Here is a 17,484-nt window from a genome sequence, read left to right on the forward strand (position 1 = left end):
TGTGCATAATATGCTGTATGTTGTTTTGCAGGAAACTGGTTTGCTTTGATAAAAGTTGCAAGATAATAGGTTGACAGCATATGGTAAGGCTCTTTTCGGGTAAAAAAAAATCTGCTCAAGATGATTGACAAAATATTGTTGAGATTTTATTTATTTACATGTGGTTATATACTTTCCAGGTTTGCTGTCTGTTCTTATGAAAAAGCTCTCTAAAAAGGTATTTAAATATTGTTTTAGGAAATATTCCACTGAAAAAGATGAAAATCGTTTTAGAATCTTTTTCCATAATCATATAATCACAACACTATTTCATGACGTACAGTTAGTAATATCATGCTATGAGATTGCATATATAGTGATCATTCATAATTATCGCTCTCCCAAAGTGGTCCAAAGAGAATCAACAGGGAGAAAATGCGGATCTGTACCTAACAGTAACAGTGGCTGTCTGTTTTCTACAGCACCTCTGCTGTTAACTTTAAATATAACAAGATTAAAGATGGGATTTACAATATGTTCTGTGTGATATCTTTTACTTAAACTAAAAGTGAATTGCACAAAAGTATTAATGACAAAAACAAATAGAATATCAATCTTCAACTCCCAACCCAAGTATATTCATAAGTGCATTTTATACCTCGTCATAGCTACCCATTTTCTCATAAAGACACCTGGCAGTGATATTACAGGAGGAAAACGTTTCATTTGCTTTCATGTTCTGTCTGAAACCTTAGGTATTTTCTGCTCTCACTGCTTGTGCTAATGTAAATCATTTGCATGGAGTTTGTCCCTGCTGATTAAGGCTGTTTGGACTGTTCTTCTTTGGAAACGTGCCAATTGAATTTTCTGCCTTTTAACACACTTGGAGAATGGGGAATATGGTTCTCATTGGGCCTAAGGCTTGATCTTCCTTCTTGCCTCCCCCAGTCCTCTCACTCACTCACTCTGACAATTAGTGAGCTCGGCCATCCCCAAATGACACACGTAATTAAAGAGTTGGCATTATAATTTCAATGTGTTTATTGACTGTTTATGGGTTCTGTGCAGTGCATAACGCACTGGGAGATTTCTTTGGTGTAAATGGATTGAAGGTTGTTAATATACTTGGTGGTAAAAGCAATTTCATGTGGTTAACATCTCGATACATCCTTTATCAGCCTTTTGACAGTTGCTCTGTTTGTTGCAGTTTGGCTGACAGCAGAAACTGGCACATGAAAAAAACAAATTATTTAGTCATGGGCATTTAACAGGCACAATGGTAAATGCATGTTTAGTAAATGATGCAATTTATTCCCTTCTTCTCCTTGCCAGGCTGGCTGCCACGGGACTTTTGCCAGCTTTAAATAAGTGGTACCCAGATGGTATTCACATGATGCCCACTTGGTTACAAAATGGTCCTGGGGAATAAAGCTGACTGCCACAACATCCAATGGGTCAGCCGGTGAGCCTGTTGCTTTTGCACTCTGCATATGTAAATGAGCTTATGTTGTGTCACTTTACTAAATTCTTTAGAAAGGTTGTATCTCAGGGATCCTAAATAAATTGGAAAAGAGTCATGTTAAATGAGAAGGGCAGGACAGAGAGACAGTGGAAAAATATTTTTTGCAGGAGTTGTTTATTATTCTGCTAGTGTTGGGGTTCTTGGTTCCTCAAAAAAGAAAGAGGGAGGCAAGTGATGAGCAGTGCCTCCTTCTCTTCATGATTTTTGAGCCTGTCTCCTCCACTACAGCTGTGCTGGTCTCCAGCCACCAGCCACCACTGCAGATTGATGTGGAACTAATTTTCTAATGCAAAGAAATAAACAAACAAAGGCCCTGGAAAAAAGAAACAATACTACAAACAACACACAGCTTATGCAAATGTTGGGGAAATGTGTTCACGTATCGATAAGGCCTATTTGTGTACGAAGAGGCTATAGGACAAAAGTGACCATTTTACAGATATGCACATTACAAACGTTGTTATTTTATCTGCAGTAGCTACCCTCAAACATCTGTTTAGTTTGTCTTCTCTCCTACAGTACATTTTAAACCCACGCATTATCAAACACATAAACTATTTGTTGTTGAGCTGTGACATAAAACAGCTCAGAACTGGGGAGTGTGTTTGTTGCTGCATGTACACATAAGACACCAGATGTTTCGAGGCAAAGTTTTAGTCATTGTGGTGGGAGAGGGGTCAAACTGTCAGTAGGTTAAAAGTTGAACAGCTTAAATAAATGCAGCACCCACACAATTAATTAGAGATGAGAGATTTATTGAGAAATGGCACATTGTCAAGAGTTTTTTTTTTTTTTTTACTTTGGGTCTAGTTTTTCAGCTGTTTGTATTGAACCACATTGTAAAATATGAGTATTGTGTCAAAGTCTGTTGCAAGACAAGGCAATTTTCTTTTGTGAGATATGTTTTTTCCACGAAAGAAAAATGAAATCTTAATAGCCCGTCCATTGTTTAGCTTTTTCTCACAGTCACCTTGTAATTGTTTCTGTGTCATAAGCAGCTATTAGTATTGGTAGAAAATGGTAATGCTTTGAGAGACCCATCTCTTCCAGAGAATGGCTCTCTATCACACTCTCACATTCTTTTAAAAGGGAAAAGGAAGATGAATTTTGCCCATAAAGGCTGTATCACAAGGGCTTTTTATCCTAAATGACTCTGGGGATTGTTATCTGTGGGAAGTGTGTCCTGCCTCCGTCGTGTTCAATCAAGTGTCCACTTAGCTGTGACTGGGAGTAATTGTTCCCAAGTGGGCCACACACTGACCTGTTAATGTCTGCGTTGACCCTCTAACCTTGTCAGCACGTCTTGGGGAGGAGTTTAAATCATGTGGATCTCCTCAGTGTCTTTACGCTACTGGGTCAAGTGGGCATCGGCCCTGAAAGACCACTCTCTTGTAATTGTCCCCAGCAGCATGGGTCAGCTAGGGGTGTTCCCAAAGACCGACTCTTATTAGATGAGGTACTGGGAGTGGTGTGTCTTAATGTGTCGAGCCATTGATCCGATACAGCACCAATGTCCCCCAGTGCAGTTACAGTCTTTCTGCAATATCCGCTCACTGGTTTGACTGTGCTTGAGTGAGTGTGAGGTAGGATACACTGGAGATCCATCTTCATGGCCTTTTCCATCTCAACTTTCAGATGATGATTTAACCATTTGAATAGGTTACACAAGTTTCCTTCTGTTTTTCGTTGTGTAACTTTTGTTATTCAAGACAACAGGACACGTTTAAGACACCATCTATGTTTTATGTTGATGGCCACATACCTCTTAAATTGATGTTTCATTCACTTATAGCCAGTGCCAAAATACTATTTTGATTTAAGTCGGTGAGGGTCACAGAGCATGTCTGACATGCATCATTGTAAATGTCATTTTCAGGTTTGACTTATGTTCCTTTTTATAGAATGAGATGCTAAGAGAGAATAATTTTGCTTCAGGCAAGTATTTATTTTTGAGGTTTATAATGTAAAATAGAATAAAGGTCATACAACAGGTTATACTCTTATCGTGTGATGTCATTCAGTCCCAAACACAAATGCACACAAAGTTGGCTTAGGTGAATAAAAAATCCATCCATCCATCCATCCATCCATCCATCCATCCATCCATCCATCCATCCATCCATCCATCCACCCACCCACCCACCCACCCATCCATCCATCCATCCATCCATCCATCCATCCATTCATTATCTATACCTGCTTATTCCTATTTAGGATCAAGGGGATCTGCTGGAGCCTATCCCAGCTCTTTGGGTGAAAGGCATGGGTACACCCTGGACAGGTCACCAGTCCATCACAGGGCCACATAGAGACAAACAACCTCACAATGGGAAATTTAGAATCACCAATCAACCTGGCATACATGTTTTTGGACTGCGGGAGGGAACCATAGTACCCAGAGAGAACCCATGCAAGCACGGGGAGAACATGCAAACTCCACACAGAAAGCCACTGTGCTTCCCGGAATTAAAAGTGAAGTCTCTTAATACTTTGCATTTAACTTTACTGAACTAATTTCAGCAGTTCCAGACTTGCTTAGGTACAATGCTTAGTTAGCTGCTGTTTGGATCTGATGTGACTGACTAACCCAGGTGTTAAGTCCTCAACAAGGACAGACAGCTTCAAATACCTGTCTAGTTTGCCTGGAAACTCACAAATGAAGGGCAATTAACACACATGTTGCAAAGTGACTGAATGTGGAGTTTCTTCAGAAACTGACATAGTTTGTAATTCGAGTGAAAAGGAGGGATTACAACCACATGTTTCCAGAGTAGGAGTGAGTGAGTGCTGAGCAGCTGGTGTGCAAAAGGTCACAAAATGAGAATGCTTTACTGTCAGAGATTTAAAAAAAAAAAGAAAATGTTTAGCCAACAGTCTATCTTAAGGTGTTTGATTGTTTAGTGTTTTTATGGACAGATTACTCTATAAAATATAATCACTTTTTAAATCCAGAGCTTGTTAATTTGTAATAAAGACTCCAAATCAGTACTACCTCTTAAGTAAATGCACTCACGTGCTATTTTAACATCCCTTTTGTGAGACCGCACATAAATCCCATCTCTTTTAAACCTTCTCATGAAGTGGATTCTAAAGCTTAAGTACATTTTCTGTTGGAGACATGGGAGTGAATGTAGCTAAAGTTACTCAGTATCCTCTGTTGCTGATCCCAAAGTGAGGGGATCTTTAAAAGCAAGTGCTTCTTTTGAGGGGCATAAGGGATACAATAGTGCAGCCATAAATCCATTGGGGGTTGGGGGGGAGCTGTCTGTTGCAATCAACATATTTTTGGGAATAATGAAAAGCATGCAACCAAGTAATCAGAAGGGTCTTATCTGGGGGTGATGGTGGGCCCAGGAATGTGGATGGGCTGTGGAAACAACGATTGCACTAATGGGGTTAGTTGAGTTCCACACTGGTGAATTACGAGGAGTTGGGACGTTGGGCTGTGGTTTGTTGTGTCTGGTTGGAGAGCTACGCAGCTACAAACAGAAACAGAATTGTGGATTTGGGTTTTGACACGCTTTCTCTCAGAACAGGCCAATTAACTGGGAGCTGAATTGCCTTGCTATGCTGCTCTAGAGTGCCACATTAAACAGCAAAGTTGTACACACATATATCATCAGGCAATGATCCACACATGCAGCCACAACTCCTATGACAGGGACAAAACCAGAAGACATTCATTCTGCTGCCTCATTTACATGATCTATACCGTATCTGGAAGTCATTAGAACCTTTCCAATTGTTTATATGACTGCAGATGAACGTCTTTGAGCCTAACCAGGTTTTTGAATGAACAAAGTGTCCAGCTTAGTTCACATGTTTTTATAATTGTACAAGTCATGCATCAAGAGTGTAATATTCAAAATATTTGCTATATACTAAAGTGGAACCCAGTGCAGGGTTTGTAGGTCGCTGTTACTGCGGAGCAATCAGACTTCTGGTATTTTAGTTGGTGTCATACTGTTATGTATAGCCTGTTGCTTATAATTCTGAACTTAACATTTTGTTAGCTATTTCAGTTTCATAATGTGGTATTCATAATGTATTTAAAATAACAGTGATAGCTTTTATTTTTCTAATATTATAAAAAATTACTAGGATGGAAAAATATACAAATAAAGACTATGGCCAGTGGAAATAAATACAGTAGGCTAAGTGTTGGAATAGTTTTAATAGCGCAGTTATTATGCTGGTAATTTTCTAACTATGATTGATGTCACATGCAGGTATTTAAAATGAATGTGGCATATTTTTTATGTGGGCTGTCATGCATTTATGAAGGGTAACTTTGTGACTATTGTTTTAAGTTGAAGAATGAACCACAGAAAGCAGTTACTGTGATACAGACTCATTTGCTAGTATTTTACATTGTCTTTCATAGTTGCTTATCTGCATATTAAGAGATGAAAAAAGATAACTTGATATGTATGTAGGCCAGGAGATGCCAGCAGGAATCAGTGTGTCATAACGTGTCAAAAACTTGTGGCTGATGATGATCACGTTTAGTTTTGCGAGTTCTTATGTCATTTCTGTACATGTGGGCTCAGTGGACTAGGGTAGGGGCTTTCCCCACCTTTTCACTTCCTGTTTGTAATCGTTGTTATGTTTCCCCTTCCTTCCTTCTCTCTCTGTCTCTCTGTGTCCTCTCTGAAACCCCAATGATCCTGCCCTCAAGACTGTGAGCTGAATTCTGATTGGAGGAATGGAGTGCCAGTCTGTCCTGCACCGGTGATCAGGGTATGTGGCAATCCTCCCCACTACCCCTTCTCTCCTTTCATACCATAATGTGTATGCTGAAACCGTAATTAGCTTGAAGCAGATCCCAACACTTTTTTTCTAAGCTTTTCATCAATTTTATTGTTTAGCTGTTTAGGTCAGTGAGCATGGTTTGAATGATAAAGACACAAATCAGTCTCCAACATAGCGATGAATGTTTAGGGAAAATGTCTAATTGCAATTTTACTGATCAAAATTGCAATTATTTTGTATAAATTAAACTCCAGGACTGTATTTGTTTAGGCTCCAGAGGTTCCCGAGCCCTGAATTGCTGCCCATGTTAAAGTTTTGCCAGTGAAATAAAAAGGTCTGGGGCTGCATTCCCAGTTTAAAATCAGTAGAGCAAATCAGGGCTACTTCACAAGCCCTGTTCCTGGAGGTCATGACTCAGAGTTCTTCAATGAATATATTTATAAACAATATTATATTCTTGCATTTAAAGTAGTCAGGGATTTACTGTCATTACCTAATGCGCTACTATCTACATGCCCGAACCGCAAAAGGACAGTTACATTTTTAGACAAAATGTAAAGTATAATTAAAAACAATTTTTTGCTGTTGAAACGTGCTGGTTGGAAATTTTATAACATCATTAATGATTACATGATTAATCTGTTAGTTGTGTAGTAGTGGAATCTCAATTTGACACTATTTTAACAATTGATTAATTTGACTAGCAAAAATTGGAAAAATTCGCTGATTCAAGATTCTTAAAAGTGAATGTTTACTGCTTTTCTGATTTTAAGACATCTTTGGCTCTAGGAAATGGTGATGGAAACTGTTATGTATTTGCTGAGATTTTATAGACCAAATGATTAATCGAGAAAATAATCGGTAGATTAATGAATCATGAAAATGTTCTTTAGTTGCAGCACTTAAAGGCTATCATTAAAATGAAAAACTTAACTTTTTCAATTAATGTTTTGATATAAAATTGATCAGCCGTCCAGAATACTTAAACGAGTGTCCAGAATACAAGTGTGGGATGAGTTGTTTTAGCTATGAATGAAAAATGCATAGTTCAGAATTTTTTTTTTTTTTTGGGAGGGGGGGTGTAGTAAAAACAGAAGTTTTTAGTGCTTGAGGATACTTGTGTCCCTTGGTATGCTTTTAGTACACTATTAATACCTTTGCCAACATAATAATATTAATAGTAATAATAAAAATAATACTTTCCTGAATAACCTGAAATCAATTACATATTTTACATCATTATACAATCATATTGCCTTTGCTCTGAATGTTGCACCCTCAGCTTCTTTGTGTCCGTGACACTCCTTTGTTTTGTAATATCTTTGCCTTACAGTAGTCTTTCTGTCCCTCTGCTCACCTCTGTCTGCCTTGGGAGCTCTGATTGGCTGAACACTTTCTGCACTATAGTCTGGCTGCTTGCCAGCCGTTCTGCCAGTGGCTGCTGTGCCCCCTGATCAGAAGAGAATGTGACATTTGTGCAGAGGTAATGGAATCTGCGTGCAATTAAATCTCTGACTGTGAAGAGGAGTCTATCTTCTCTCTGCTCCCCCCAACTCCTGCCATTCTAAACAGCAGGGGGGGTCAGGCACGATGATGAAACTGTCCCAGCAGGCCCCTCGCTGCACTGTCTTTCCCAATCTTTATGTCAGGTTGTGTTTTTTAACTTTGCTACAATTGCCCTGCCTCTGTCTGGCAATTAATTACAGAAAATGTCCATTAGGAATCTCTCTAAATATTGTATAAGAATTAATATTCACTAATATAAATTACATTACAGGGTTGCAATGTTACCAGCACTTTAATGAATTCTGTTGCAGATGACAGTTGTTATTTTGTGCTGACAGTTGTTGAATGGTAAAGGATGTTTGGATTTTTTTTTCAAGAGGTGGAGTGGTAAAGAGCAAGACAGAAAAGAAGAAAGAAAGGCAGAGGGCAGATTCATGCATGGATGAGAAGAGGGTCATACTGTAGCTCTCTGCTCCTCCTTCTCTGCTGCCCTGCCACTACACTTAACGCCTCATTTGTGGGCTTTGTGGCCAATGGCTTGAGTCTGTGATCTGTTGCCATAAAAGGCAGCTTTCCCCTGTGCTGATGGGGCACTTGCCTGTGGGTTAATACCAGACCCCCTCTATAGGCAGACTCCTATCTAATGGATATGTGTATCCCCATCAGGATAGCTCATAAACATAAAACTCTCTGCTGCCATTGTACTTGGTGGAGCTGGTTGGGAAGGACAGAGCCACGCCATGTAAGCATTTCCCTTGAACTTGTGTAGGAGTAGTTCCTATCTGTGTTTCTTGTCCACACTGGGTGGATGGAGATGCAGGATATCCAGGTCAAAGTTTGGCTAAATCCTCCCTGTGTTGTTTAAGCGGGTCTGTGTGGGTCTCTTTAAGTGACACAGTTTGATTTAAGTTGCTGAACATAGTACTTAATATAAAATGCTGAAATGAAAATGTATGTTTTAGTTAGAAGGTAGAGCACATTTTATTTTCCACATGCTGCTGCTGTATGTCTAAATCCAGGTTTTAATGTGACTATTTTTATGTCATATTCGTTTTCAAATTCAGCTTCCCTGGTAATGTGCTTTGTCATGATGAATAATTAATGTCAACATTGGTTGAAGGGAGTGTTGTCTCAGAAATGTTTTCTTTTTTCTGTACCCAAGGGTTAATTTGAACCAACAATCAAATGGACTGTCCTATTTCCTTGCTACACTACAGGTTGTAATAAAAACTACTGGGTCTTAACTTTATTCATGTAGATTCTGCTAAACAAATACATCAGTACTCCTCTTGGCTCTCTTGGTTTTCCTCTATTGCACATTACTTTGCTGTGATGTTTGATACAGATGAAAAGGCTTTGCTCAGGCAAGTAGAGAGAAAGACTTACTCCATTAGTGTCATTTGGATAGTGAGTTGGATCAGTCTGACAGACAGATGCGGAAAATTGTTTTAATTGTATAATTATCTGTGGTTAGCCACTTGTGTGGAAAAGTGCTCCGATGTGGGGGAAGGCCAGGGAAGAGCACATTTTGGCCTTTATGGGTTTATTTTGTGTTAGCAGAGGAAATGAACAACAATCGGGGGTCTCCAGGATAAAACATAAACACACACAAACTTGCAGACACTCCCCCTGGGCAGGTTGAGACGTGCTCAGTGAGATGCTGCCCTTTAAAGTAATATGTCTGGCCAGTGAACCTTCTCCTCGGGCAAAGACGAGGATGCCTGTAACTGTCTGATCAAGATGACACAACTAAACACAAATTTAACAGCTATGCAGACTGTGGCGCACTAGACATTGGCGCTCAGAAGAGAGAAAGAGACCTAGTGTATTAGTAATCAAGGTGCTTAATCACTTTCTTAACTGCCAATTTTGGTAAAAAAAAAAAAAAACTATAATATTGCCATGTTGCAAACAGCAAACAGCTTTTTACTGTATACAGAATGCATCACTGTCAGACTAATTAATCTTATTTTTGTGTATTGAACTTCATCACTTCTCATTATTATATATATGGTTTTGAAGGAAATGTAGTCCCAGTTAACTGCTTTAACAGATTTTGTGTATGCATTAACCATTTTTGGTGGGCTGTGCTCAACTAGTATATTGCAATTTATCAGATAAGGACTTTTTTTTGTTGTTGTTTACTTAGCAGTTTTGTAAAATACATATTACTATTATTATTATAATCTGTGGTGTCCTGGAAATATAAATGATGCAAATGTATATATGAGTATTTGGATTTTAGTGACCATTTCATTTTTATGAAACATAAAAGCATCCATACAAAAAGCTCATTGATGTGGCTGACAGTGGTATTTTGACAGATCAGTTACTGCATGATTTTCCTGGTGGGCAAAGCTAAGTCTAGGCCAAACTCTAAATGCTCTGTAGTCAGCAGCTGCATTCAGTTTTCAGCTCAACTCATTCAAGTGTAATAAAACAATGCAAAAAGTGCTGGAGGACTCTCAGCCTGAGTGCTCTCACTCTTAAAGGAAGAGTCGAACTAGGACAAAGGACAACAATAGAAACATGAGGTAGAGGTGCTACTGTAAAAATTTCCTTCACAGAGGGGCTGTTTCTGCTCCTAGTTTTCTTAATAATCAGAAACAGTTCAGTTGATCGCAGATCAGTTTGTCATCAAAACAAGCAGGTCTTTAATACTTAATGAAATAATAGATATTCACTCACAGAGCCAGTCTGATGAGACTCTTGCAACACAGCAATTTATGGTCTGAGAGCTTGTCATGTCTCAGTTATTACCTTCGTCATGCTCTGTTGTTCAGTTGCATCTCCTGTGATAATGCACAGGGGATTAGCAGGTAACAAGGCAGCAGTGCTCCTCTGAGGATATTGCGCGTGGCTTTGAATGTCTCACACAATGCTACATAAACGCAGGGGTGGGGGTGTGCCACCAAATGGTGATTTCCCAGCTACACAGGGAGCCTCCTACTGGATAATGTGGTAATGAAAGGTGACAGGAAGGACTCGGGTCTGGAACGAAGCCGGGGCAGCTGGTCAGAACAGGAGAATAGGAAGCAGTGTGCACCCGGGCTAAAGTGCAGCGAGAAGCAAATTAAAGCTCATATCTGCCATCTCCCTCGCCTCCCTGCACTTTCCTGTTTGGACTTGAAGGTGATTGGGAGCCAAGGCGGTGACAGTTGACGGAAGCTACGCGGAGGAGAGAGTATTTATTTACAGTGAGATGCAGCGATGCTTGTTCAGGATGCGGTTTCACGCAGGATGTGCCGTTGCCCCCTTCTCCCCCTCCCTGCCACATACACACCTCCTCCCATCTTTCTCATCTCCACCCTTACACTACAATCCCCAGGTTTGATCAAGAATGGGAAGTCAGTTATTGGGGAGGAGGGGTTGGCCTGCTGCAGGGACAGGCAGGCTGTATTGTGTAAGGGGCTGGGTCTGGACAGAGCCAGCAGAGAGCTCACTCAGCATGCCTTCCTGCCTAGCCCAGGAGGTGGTACCAAAGTCAACAGAGGTCACTGACAAAAAGGAGTGTGAGCTTTAAGATTGCATTGTGTCACAAATAATCTCTTTAGCTATTATAGATGGAAGGAAACAGCGTTTATATGCATACATACAGTTGAAAATGAGAGAAGTTGTGTGAGTAAAGTATAAGTTTGTGTGTTTTAAGACAGTCCAAAAGAGTGCCCTTCTAGGAATTCCATGTCCATAAGTATTGAGGGAGTTGAAAGTGTGTAAATCCCAGTAATTATACTTTACATTGTAATTGTAGTACAGTACAATTGCCTTTGTCACCACCCTATTCACAATATAGTATACTGTTAATTTTAAATATGCAGGTTATGTGCAAAATTATTTTTTTATACCACTTAACAAGGTATATACATAAAAGGTAACTTTATCATTTATATAAACCAGAATGTGCAGCAGCCACAACTTTTTACCTGGGCAAGTCATGCCATCTCTGGCTTTCATCTGGTGAGATATCAAGGCATAAGTGTGAGAGCATGCTCCGAAGGTGAGCCATTCTGTCTGCTGCTAAGTAGCTGGCATCAATCTGCTGAAAGTTTGAAAGGTAGGCTTTATGGCCTGCCTTACACACTCATCTGTGTGGACAACAGCATTTAAACTCCGGAGAACGTGCTACATAAAAAGCACATCTGCTAAAGCCTAAATTGTAAAATGGCCCCCGTGTGTCCAGGCAGTGTTAAAAGTACACAAAGTAAAGCAGAGCTTGTAACACTCCTTGCAGCAACAACAGTGGTATTCATACATTCACTAATTTTAATGAGCTCTTATATCCTCATCCTATTTTGATCTCCAATGGGTATAGATGTTATTTTTCTGAGATGCACAGTTTCTTTCAGATCTGACAGTACCTGTTTAGTTGAAAAGCTGTTATGTTTAAAAGCTGTTTAGCTGTTTGCAGCTAAATTACTGACAAAAACTACTTAAATTTAGTCTGTTTCTGGACTAACTTTGTTGAGTCAGGTTTTTTTAATAGTAGCTATATTTGCTTACCTAGTCAACAGTTAAAGTATAAAGGTCTCCCTTCAAAGCTTTATTTTCAATAGGGGATGGCAAACTAATAATGATTAAAAACAAGAGGCTTGCTGTGATGCTTAAAAGTTATAGCATAGCCAGCTAGTCTCAAGGTTTAACACGATAGCCCAATATAGGATGTACTATTAACAGATCTGTGACTGATGCAACTTAAGCAGCAGTTGTCATTGCAAGGACACAGTTATTGCACACTTTTGGGAGCTTAGTCTCTTAAAGAGGTAGTGTGCCTTTTCCGCCTAGTGGATCCAGACTTTGCTCCTATTAATGCTTTATGTAGTGTATGTTGATCTGTACCCTTCTGGTGGTTAGCTGTGTGCCATTAAGTTTTTTTCAGGGAATAGACACTTTGGACCTGACAGAAACCACATGTGAGAGTGAGGGACACACAAGCACAACAACCTAAATCTCAGGGCAGATTTGGGGTTTGTTCAAAATGGCCTGGTAAATAACTTGAGGGAGAACTGTTGTAGAACCCATTCATATCCACAATACAGGGGGCCAGGCAAGTTCCTATTTCTCTCTGGAATGGCCATGACAAGCTACACAGACAATTATTGCTGCTTGGTGTTGTTGTAATGGAACAGTTATTAAGTCATATTGGGCAAATGTTGTTTGCGGATGTAATAGTCCTGAATGTAAATCTTTTTTTTTTTTTTTGTTTTGTTTTGCTTTTATTTATACCCCAATATTGTTTAATGATTTTTTGTTTTTTTGCAGTGTCTTTTAATATTGCAGAAATATATATATGAATCTACAAGATGCAGACTGTACTCTGTAATGGTGACATGCAGGGATTACCTGTAACAGTAGTTTTAATAACAGATTAATATGTAGGTTGAGTTTGAAATAATATACTTGGTTCATCTGTATATAAAAATTGGATAGAACAGCTGGTGACTAGTGGTAATACTGTTACCTGATTTTGGACATTGTGTAGAGCAATAAGAGACTAATATAATTCAAAATATGTTTTAGCCTGACATAAAATCCTTATGTTCTTGCTTAAGCTTAGTTCCATTCATAAGCCAGACTAATCTTGTCGAAAATGTAGCCAACTCCGAAAAGGTCAAACAAATTCCAGATTGTATTGTTAAGTGTTTTTACTGGATCAGAGGGTCCATTTACAACACCTGTTACTGTTAAAGGCACTCAGGGAATAGTCATGAGAATTTACAGTGTTTTTAATCAGTTTTGTGATACTGTCTCTAATTGATAATGACAACATGGTTACATCTTGTATGAATCAGAGAAGATTTGTTATTCATTGTGATAGGTAAGGCTCGATGTGAGTGTAAGTTGGGTCTTAGCCTAATTGATGTTTTGGAAGATGAGCTCAATTGGATGAGCCATTAGGCCTATTACCAGAGTTTTATTAAATGCCCCTACCAAAAAAAGGAAAAAAAAAAAAAGATAGAGTCCGTTGTGGAATATTTCCTCCCTAGACTAACGGGAGGTTTGTTTGGTAAAAGGCAGATAATATATGTGTGAGATTGATCAGTGAGTAGCGACCCCATTATCTCCTGAGATGTTAATTACACTGTGCTCAGCTTGCATGTCAAAAGGCAGATAATTGAAGAAGGTAAAAGATGTGCCACACTTTATTTATGCTTTCACATGGAGCTGGTAGAAGATCGCCTCCTTTTCGTGAATGCTTTTTATTCCTCTTTCTTTTCTCCTTTTTTGTCTGCAATGTATTTATTGTTGGGTGATATTACATTGCCAGATCTAATAATTTTGCTATGATATTGTTCATTACTGTAGCCCGTGTGTGCGCATGTTGGAATCTTCTGTCCTGTCACTGCAATCACTGTCACAGCTTTCTAAGATGATTTAGATTAAATTATCTAAATTCAAGCCCTTTAAAGGTCTTGCAGTCAGAGGTGTCAGACCTCTTAAACATCTCACTGTTGCATTTTTTTGATGCTGCAAATAATTTCTGGCTTGATTTTAGTCACTGGTATTGGTGTTGCTGAAAACTGTAGATCTGAAAATGAATGGATGTGCACCCATGCACCCTGTTATCTTCATCTACTGTATTAGGGGGATGTTAGTATAGTAACAAATATCTTGTTATAGATGAAATTACCTTGTTATATATAATGTTACAATGACTACAGCTGCTAGATGATGACAGCAAGAGTGGTGAAACAACACAAATATTAAAAAGACAGGAATAAAGAAAATGGAAGCCTTTGTGGGAGAGTCTCGGTACAGTTTTTCAGTGCTTAAGTTCTGTCTAAATCTGTCTAAAGTGGTACTTTGAAATATGCTGTTTTGTATTATTTTTGTTTTTGAGTGTATTTCCCCTACCTTAGTGGCTTGGTATCTGTAAACTTCCTATAGACAGTGTATAAGCCATAGGGGACATGCTGTTCTTTAAAAAAAAAAAAAAAAATCTTGTTTGTCATTTCGCTTGCCTATAGAGATAGCGTCAAAACTCTGTTTCCTGTGGTTTCCTGTGGAGAACTGTGGTGTCTGTTTGTGCTGCAATTTACAAATGCACGTGAACGCTGTCTGTACTCCCAAAAACAAACGTGCACACACACACGCACACACACATACACATCTATACACACATTCACATACACATATACACTCTAAGTATTATTCTCTGTTTTGTGTTGTCATCATAACAAGGGATGGAGACTCGTGGGAGTGGTCATCAGACCTAAGGGCTGATGGACAGTAGCACACACATGATTTAGTGCATCACCTGGTGGACACTGCCATGAATGAGCACAGCATGATGGGAAACCACATTTAGAACACTAGGATATGTAGTCTGGTAAAACTATGTCTGGGTGACAGGGAATATTTCTGGTATTGAAGCTTACTTTTAGTCATTTGTGTATTTGCTTTGTTTTTTCAAAGCAAATACACAAATGAGTGTATTTTGTTTTTTCAAAGTGGATTAAATAAATCACTCTCAGAATCAGTAATGGTTTTACAGTGATATCATCACATCAGAGCAGAGACAAAGGTCCAGAGGTTTTTTTTAGTAGGACTTTACAGAGGTTTCAGTTGTAAGTGTTGAAAGAAGAAACTGTTTAAAGCCCTTCTCTTCCTAAGAGGAAATCCAGTACAGCAATGAAGCTGACGACTGTAGTACAGGTTCACCTTTGCTCTGACATCGGGAGTCCTCACCCCCCACCCTTAGCTTTGTCTGACCAGTATCTAAAAGCCATTAGCATCTTTCCACCACTTGTTTATCTGCCTTGCCAGCAGGCTAGAATGCTCCATAAGGCAATGAACTTGATTGGATTGGGTTTTTATGGTATTAAGTTTGAAGTGTTTTTCTCATTTTGGCTACTTTTTGTTTGCCAGAGAAAGACCTCTGCTCTCTTTGATGCCAGCCTGCAGTATTTTGCTGTGGCAGTGCAGCCTTATCTGCGCTTGAGGTCTGTACTTTAATGGGCTTTATTGATCTAAACAACATCAGGGGTTGCGGTGATGTTATTAAGGCAGAGATAACTTCTGTGTAATTCCACTCCAACAATATATTAGCCTTTTATTGGTCTAAATAACTTTGCCTTTTAGACAGTAATGCACCAGTAAGTCACAGCAGCTCTTCATGTCGGCAGGATCTTAATAAAGCATTTCCTCTGGACATCCTGCTGCGGAGAGAGTGAAAAACGACAGGTTAAAAGGCATGCTGGGAAGTTTCCATGCCATCACTGTAAATTATCTCTTTTGAATACATAAATAAAGCTAGAAGTGAGATGTGAACTGAAAGGGGTGGGGAGCGGGGTTGGTGGAAATTTGTACAAATGCATTGCAGCGCTATCTCTGTTTCACACATGAAGGTGCTATGAGGAGGAAAATTGCAGGTTCCAAAAAGAAGACAAACAGGAATATTTGTAACATTATATAGGCAGTAGCAGTGCTAGTTAATCTAAATGAATCATCTTATTAATCCATTTGAATTGTTGATCAGGCAACTATATGCAAAATTTGAAGATGCTGGTGTTGAATCTCATAAATTCGGATGGACAATTGCCCATTTTCTTTTTTTGCTGCTTAATCGCAATACAGAAATACACAAAATGTATGTGGTTATTAAAGCAATGAAGTGATTTTTATATCATATTATTAGTAGTATGTTTTGAATATACATAGGCAAGTATAGTAATAGTAATATGTTGTATATATTATTTGAGAATGTGGATATAATGGCAGCATAGATATGTATATACGATGTAGTCATTTTGAAAGAAAATTGCTGTAACAGGAATATTACCAGGAATAACAGATAAATATGACAATATAGGTTAATAATTCATCTGAATCACGCAGAGAATATAGAATAAAAGTGATGCAGCCATTATAATGTAATGAGACAGAATCAAATTAATTACAGTTTTGGAAAGTTGCTTATTGTTAGTTCAGCTTTGTTATTGATTTCATGTCCATGGTGCATTGTGTGTCTGCAAACTTTCTAATGGACAATTGCAATAATTCCTTTCAAGGGCACACATATCTAATATTTATATGAAATAACGAACTCATTTATCTGAAAGTGTATTTTCAAGGGGTGGGGGGTAGGGCTTCATAATTTGCAGCTATTTAAAGCCTTGGTTTTGGTAATGAATTATTTTGTCATCTCGACTGTGATGAGATTCATCTTTAATAACTGTAACAATTATTTTATTAAAAAGAGAAGCCATGCATTATGGCTATCTCACCAAGGTCTCAAGCTGGAAGGAATTCTCATTAAGAGCATTATATTACCCCGTTGCGCTTTCAGTTGGATATCCCGCTAAAATTACATTAGGTGTCAACAATGTTTGTGTTAGAAGTAAGCAGTCATATTTACAGAGGCTAGCTTTTTCATTTGCTGGCTGACATTAGGAGATGTATTAAAAAAGATACTAATGCTGCTCTGTATCTGATTAAGTCACTTAGAGAGAAATTCTCTGAATTGTTGACTTTTAATATAAGGCAAGCACTGTTCTGTCATCAACACAGACATAAATCTTCATTCATAGATGAGGAACTTTTAATTGCATGAGATTATTATGTGATTTATTTAGTTGGTACAAAGGACTGTTATCAGCCCGTATTTCCAACATTTATATCCTTCCGAAACTCTATAAGCATCAGGTTGTTTGTGTCATGATTGATTTATCAGTCTACATCCTGTGTTTTTTCTGATGGCTAGCGTGGTGTGCAACATTGTGTTTTGT

General features: G+C 38.7%; 1 protein-coding gene across 7 annotated transcripts in view; it reads left to right on the top strand.

Moving 5' to 3' along the window:
* foxp1b (forkhead box P1b) overlaps positions 1–17,484 on the top strand; it is a 142,219-nt gene that overhangs the window by 10,635 nt on the left and 114,100 nt on the right. For 4 of the 7 annotated variants that reach the window (XM_026306082.2, XM_026306075.2, XM_026306073.2 and 1 more), the window contains exon 3: positions 6,180–6,241. The exons of the other annotated variants lie outside the window; for them this stretch is intronic. The gene's annotated coding sequence lies outside the window, so the exon portion shown is untranslated. The remainder of the gene's footprint in view (positions 1–6,179; positions 6,242–17,484) is intronic. 7 annotated transcript variants of the gene reach the window in all.

Source organism: Mastacembelus armatus, chromosome 5 (assembly GCF_900324485.2).
Source record: "Mastacembelus armatus chromosome 5, fMasArm1.2, whole genome shotgun sequence".
NCBI lineage: Eukaryota > Metazoa > Chordata > Actinopteri > Synbranchiformes > Mastacembelidae > Mastacembelus > Mastacembelus armatus.